At 56.0% G+C, this 6,587-nt stretch overlaps 1 protein-coding gene across 1 annotated transcript in view; it reads right to left on the reverse strand.

Moving 5' to 3' along the window:
- PDE10A (phosphodiesterase 10A) overlaps positions 1–659 on the reverse strand; it is a 595,277-nt gene extending 594,618 nt beyond the window's left edge. The window contains exon 1 of the mRNA XM_049654571.1: positions 91–659. The gene's annotated coding sequence lies outside the window, so the exon portion shown is untranslated. The remainder of the gene's footprint in view (positions 1–90) is intronic.
- Between the last annotated feature and the right edge of the window lie 5,928 nt (positions 660–6,587).

Raw genomic sequence — 6,587 nt, forward strand, 5'->3', positions numbered from 1 at the left:
GGGGGGGGGGGAAGTAGGGGAAAAGGTTCGAATGAAGTTTTTCCGGACTCCCAAGGGTTAAATAATAGGTAAAAGCAACTATCAACTTACCCGCCAAAGTGTGCTGAGGCGCGGACCTGGTCTCCGCTTCATTTCAAGTTCGTGCCTTTGAAAAAGGGAGAGGGAAAAGGTGGGGGTGGCGGCGCCAGCCGGCCAGGAGCGCGGCGGGTCCGGGGCTCCGACGAAAACTGCGCAAAACGAGTTGCCAGGCGAGGCCGGTGGCCCAAGTTCGGGACCTCTCCAAGAACGCTCGCTTCGGCTCCGCCAAGCAGGCATATTCCAAAGGCTTCGGGCACCCCGGCTTTCGCGCCGATCTTCTCAGAAAAGGGGGGACAACTCTAACCGGGGTGTCGCGGTCTTCTTTCCCTCCCTTCCATCTGGGGGTGTCGAGGGAAGCCGCGCTGAGCCCTCCAGGCGCCAAGGAGGACCGGTCCATCTCAGCCCATTCTCTCGGTGCTGCCGCAAGTTTGGACCCACACATCTATGCAGAACAGGAGTGCGAGTGTGCGCGCGTGTGTGTGCGTGTGTGTGTGCGCGCGCGCGTGTGCCAGCCCGTGTGCCGCGCACACTGGGCATCTGGGGGTGCATGTGCTCTCAGGAACGACTCTCCGCGGCTGCCTGGAACTTGGAGAGTTTTCCTTTAAGCCGGAGCTGCTGCTCGGACACCCCCCGCGTCCAACAGGAGGCGATGACGTCTGTAGCCTCGTTGCCAGACCGTCCCCAGGCTGCCGCTGCCTTCATTGACAGGAGCGGGCGCTCTCCGACGTCAGCAGCCGGACCTTTGGCAAGGCTGCTCCCGCGGAGACGGCTCCCACCCCCGCACCTGCCAGCCCGCCCCCGGGGGGGGGGGGGGAGGTAATGAAATCAAAGCCACCGGGGAGGGGGCCGGGGAGGCTCTGGGGCTGGGGGGCGGGGGACTCCGACCAGCCCTCTTTGTCCTGGAGCTCGGGAGTATATAAATAGTGCTGTCTCCAGCCAGACTTGCACGCCCCCGCAGTGCCCCCCCACCCCCGCCCGGCCCCTTGTCACTTTGTATCTGGCTCGGCCTGGAGGGAGGCGGGGGAGGGGCGGGAGTGGAGGCAGACGCGGCTTCTCTCCCTCTCCCCATTCATAGATTCGGTGGCTGGCGTGTCAGGGCCACCGCGGGGCTCAGGGAGTCGCAGTGAATGGACTAATGCCCGCGCGCGCGCGGGGACCTCCACTGGGCGAGGATGTCGCCTCTGCAGGGGGCGCTGCTCCCACGCGGGGACAACCACCCTCGCCGCGGGGCGGGGGCGGGGGGGGGGGGAGATCCCAAAGGACCACCCTTCAAAGGCCAGGGGCCCGGCCTGCCCTGCCCCTCCAGCCCCAGGGGCCTTCCTTGCCAATGCAGTGCGAGCACCAAGAGAATGGAGCCCGGCTGGGCCGCGTGGTGAGAGCGGGGGGTGCGGGACCCTCCAGGCCTGTGTGCCCCCCAACTCCCAGACCTTAGCAACAGCCAGGGGAGCGGCCACGTGGCGCAGGGCAGCGGCTGGGGCCGGGGTGTCGCCTCCCTCTGGGCTCCTATGCCAACCCAAGCCCGCTCGCCCTCCACCCCGAGCCCCCAGGGGTGCGCGCGCCTGGGTGGGGATGCGGGGGTGGGGGGCGCCCCAAGGGGCGGTTCCGCGGCCAAAACCCCGCTCAAGGGAATCCGTGGGCTTACGCCCCCCACGCGCAGTTGCCGGAGGGGGCCTGATGGCTGGGCCCACGCCCGCCCAGGGGAGCGCACCCACCCCTCCTCGCTGGGCGCCGCCCGGGGCTTCTCACCCAGGAACACGAAAGACTGAGTTCCGAGGCGCCCTGCACACCACAGGAGCCTCACCTGCGCTCGCAGAGTCTTCCACCAACGTGGCCAAAGTGAACCCGAACCCCTTTGCTTCCCCAAGACCCCCGAGCTGGGCCTGGGGACAGCAGGCAACCAAGAGTGTGGTGTCTGCAGAGACCTTCCCAGCCAGCGGTGGCCCAGCCTGTGGGAGAAGGCTCCTCCCGGGTGATCCTGCCCAGTACACAGTCACCCTGCCACTTGGGCACTGCACCCCAGCCCCTCTTCCAGTAGAGGAAATGCCTTCACCGTCCCCCTCGGCATGGCCTAATCCCAAGTCATGTACAGTTGGCTCTCCAACACACACACACACACACACACACACACACACACACGCCCTGGGCTCTCCTGCAGGAAGACGACCATCCATAGCCCCTCTTCTCCCTCACCCCACCCAGCCTCTCTCCTGTTCACAACCAACAGCACCCAGACCGTGCCCTGGACTGGCTCTGGTTTCTCACCTCCCACCTGCTCTCGAACCAGCCCCAGTAACACTGTCTTAAGACATCTGCCTCAACTACTCAGAGAAACTCTGCTGTTCCCCCGGCCACCTGCCAGCCTGCGCCACTCCGGACAAAGGCGAATTTTCAGTCCTCACCTCGTCTGACTTGCTAACCACACTGGGCAGAGTTCACCCTTCCCTCGCATCGACACGTCCTTCTCTCGGCCTTCAGGACACCACACTCCCGGGACTGCCTCCTACCTTACTGGCCGTCCCCTGGGGTCGCATCTGTTGAAGCTGTATCTGCCCAGCTTCCTACTGTTGGAAGGACATATAGGCTGTATGTTGGAAGGCTGTAGGACTGGCCCACGGCCCCTTATCATGTCCCAGCCCTGCTGCTCTCACTCAGCCCCCCGGTCCAGTCCTATCTGAACCCAGAAGATGAGGCTGGACCCCCAGTCTAAGTCACACCTCCGCCTGGATGCCCGGAAGGCACACCTAACAGGGCTGTAACTAGGTTCCGAATGTTACCTTCGCCCCAAACCCGCTCGTCCTGCGGTTTTTCCCACGTCGGTAAATGAACGAACGTTTCAACCTTTCTGCTGCCCTGAGGCCGAAAACGCTGCAGTGACAAGGACTCCTGTGTTCTCCTTCCCTCACGTTCCATCCATCAGCAAATTCTGTGCCATCTACCTCTACATATGCCCAGATGCCAAGTCACTACCTCCCCGCTGACGCTCCCCCAATCCCACCTCCTGTCGGTCGCTGCTGTCTCTCCCGTAGAGTTCCAAACCATGTTCTTTCTCTAGGAAAAGTCCCTCCAGGCCAGAGGAAGCGAGGTCCTCATAATGATCTGCCAGTCCTGCCCCCCTACCCCCCATCCCCGGCCGTCTGGACTTATGCCTCTTGCCTCCCTGCTCCGTGGTCCCCAGCCCCGCAGGCCTTTTCTGGCACCCACGTGGAGAGGTGCACACATGCCGATCCCTCTCTGGACCCTTCTGCTGCTGAATCCTCACTAGGCTCATTCTCTTCCCCTCCTCACCTGTACCCGGGCATCCTCGGGAACCTCTAGGGGCCACCCTGCCTAAAACTTGAACACACTTCCTGTCCCTGGCCTTACTTAATCTTCCTACCTGGACTATTTCCAGTTAACTGATTTGCCCTGTTTATTCTACCTCCTCACTCAAATGCTAGCTTCAGGGGCGCCTGGGTGGCTGAGTCAGTGGAGGGTCCGACTTTGACTCAGGTCATGATCTCACAGTTCACGAGTTCAAGCCCTGCATCAGGCTCTGTGCCGACAGCTCAGAGCCTGCTTGGGATTCTCTCTCTCCTCTCTCTCTCTCAAAAATAAACATGTTTAAAAAAAAAACAAATAAAAAATAAAAACTAAAATGCCAGCTTCATGATCATGGGGATTTTTTTTTTTAATCTTTGCTTATAGTCACATAAAAACTAGAGTTAGCCTCATGAAAGTTCTTCATCTCACCACACATTCAAGAGATGCTTGATTTGTTAGCAAGTAGAAGGTGAGCTTGGAGGCTGTGGGCGGGGGGGGGTTCCAGATGAAAGATCCGTGTGAGAGTATGTGAGCCCCCTGCCCAAGAGCACCGTTAGGTCTGTGGGTGGTCCCTGAGGAGTCATCCTCTCTCTTCCTCACTTTCCTCTTCACTTCTTCCTCTCCCCCCTTCTTTCCTTGTCCCTCATAGTCTTTCCCTTCCCGCCCAAGCCTTACGCCTGCCGTAAGAGGAACTGCCTTCCAGTTCCTGAAACTTTGGAATGCCCACTCTAGAAGTCAAACATTATATTCCTTCAGTAATCACTGCGCTCCAAACCCCGACGTCCCAGGATCTCCCCTCCAGGCTCCCCATCCAGCAGAGGGGAACAGGTGCATGTGCACAAGACACCCTGGGCTGAGGGCTGTCCCCAGAGAGGACCGTTGGGCAGAGAAGAGGCCTGGGGCAGCTCACACCCAGGCAGGTCCTGTAGGCTGGAGGGAGCTCCACGGTGTAGACAGAGAGCAAGCCCGGAGGCTCAAGAGGGTGGAGGTTTGCAACATATCAGGGCACTCCAGTGTTGGGCTGGAGGTGAGCAGGTAGTGAGGGGCCTTGTGGCCTCACTAAAGAGTTGGAAGTGTGTCCCAGGCCTTGATGGGTTTTCAGAAAGAGATGAAATGGTGTTTTAGAAGGAAAATTGGAGAGAGCATCTGAAGAAGTAAGAGGAGAGACAGGGCAGCGGCCAAGTGAAGCGGTGACCGGACGTGACCTCGAGCGAGGACATGCCAATCTCATGCTGGCGGGGTGTGGAGGGGCCAACGGAAGCGGTTCTAGAATGCAGGCGTGATTGTCGGAGCCAAAAATAAGTTCGGCTCTGCTGAGGATGGCCAGGTAATCGACATCAAGCAGGCAGGCAGGGTCCGCTTCTGTGCCATAAACCATTGTAGCTGGAGATGTGTTACCCACCTTGCACACCTGAAAACTCCGTGTTACTGACGCGACCCCCCCGCAGAGCAGGAAGGAGGAGCTTCCGTGAAGACTTTCAAGAAACTGATGTACAAGCCAGGGCTTCCTTGTCTGTTTCCAGTGGGGGGGACATCTTGGTGAGGACTGGGATCCTCTCCCCTTTTGTTCAGGGAAAGAACACATCAAGTTATAGGACGTTATATGGGCTTGGAAGCCATTTCGCCCAACTATGGAAGGGATGTGGGGGGGAGCAAAGGCACTGTGGTCTCTGAGGGAGCTCCGTGGCTCCCCACCATGAGGGGAAGATACTGGCTTTGAGCTGGGCTTCACTGCTCCAGGCTACTGCTTCCAGACCCTGACCAAGGAGGACTGTAGGAACAACAAGGTCTGCAGGGGACTTTGAGATTCTTCAAACACCGGGAGGGGCTCGGTTTTTGGTGCGGGCGCTCCTTCGCTCAGTCAGAGACCAGTTCATTTTCTTTTCCCAGATTCTTTTCATTTGGAGAAGAAGTGAGATCTTAGGATACTGGGGTGTTAATTTGGACCACTTCCAAGAACTGATAGAAAGAACCAGATCAAAGTCGCTGGCCTGGACAAGGCGGCCTGTTTTGTAAACACCTTGTTAGAAAAACCCATGTTCCTGTTGACCCACTAAGCAAAGTCGTTTCTATGCCTAAAAGAATTTCTGAGTCATGAGAAAATGATTCTCAAGAGGATATTGGAGACATGGAGAATCTGAAAGTAGCTTATTTAATGTTGTGAGTAGCTGAAATCAGAAAATAAACATTTGGTCTAATCACTGATTGGTAGAGCCAGAAAGAACATTCGATTATCTAATGAGACTAATCCCTTAGCTCCCAAAGTCTATGTTATAAATGAAGAAAATGAGTTCAAGCAACATAACACAGCCAAAGAGTAGTGAGGACTTTCAGAAGGTTTGTTTTCGGAAGGAGGATATCATAGCTGTGCATCATGTTCGGATGCTAAAACCGATCACGTAAATACAGAAATTTAATCACATCGTATCCATTCCTCTTCTTCCATAAAGCAGCTTAACTCATCCTAAATATTTCACCTATGTATATTTCGCACTCACTTTTTAAACATTTTTTTAAATGTTTATTTATTTTTGAGAGAGAGAGAAGGAGGGGGAGAGAGAGAGAGAGAGGGAGACAGCGTGAGCAGGGGAGGGACAGAATCCGAAACAGGCTTCAGGCTCCAAGCTATTAGCACAGGGCCCGACGTGGGGCTCGAACCCACAGACCGTGAGATCATGACCTGAGCCTAAGTCGGACGCTCAACCGACTGAGCCACCCAGGCGCCCCTCAGCACTCACTTTTCAAGATTTTTATTTGGAAGTAATTTCGAATTTACAGAAAAGTTGCAAGCATAAAAATGATACCACGAACACCCAGATTTCTCTCTTGTTGACCTTTTATTTCCATTTGCATTCACTTGTGTGCGCTCTATTCTTTAACTCAGTTATGAGTGAGTTACATACCTAGACCCTTTGCCCCCCAACATATTTCATTGTGTATTTCCTAAGAATAGGAGTATTTTCTTATATAAAGACAGCACTGTGGCCAACTTCAGTAAATTAAAATTGCTGATGCGTATGTTCATCCGGTTGCCATCCATATTCCAGTTTTTTCCACCCAGTTGGTGTTTTATAGAATACCCCTCCCAAACCCCACAGAACAGAATACAGTCAGGGGTCGAGGATTGCCTTTAATTGCTCTATTTCTTAGAATCCTTCCATCTGGCACATTTCCAGAACCTTTCTTTGTCTTTTATGACACAGACATTT

Source organism: Panthera uncia, assembly GCF_023721935.1.
Source record: "Panthera uncia isolate 11264 chromosome B2 unlocalized genomic scaffold, Puncia_PCG_1.0 HiC_scaffold_24, whole genome shotgun sequence".
NCBI classification, from domain to species: domain Eukaryota; kingdom Metazoa; phylum Chordata; class Mammalia; order Carnivora; family Felidae; genus Panthera; species Panthera uncia.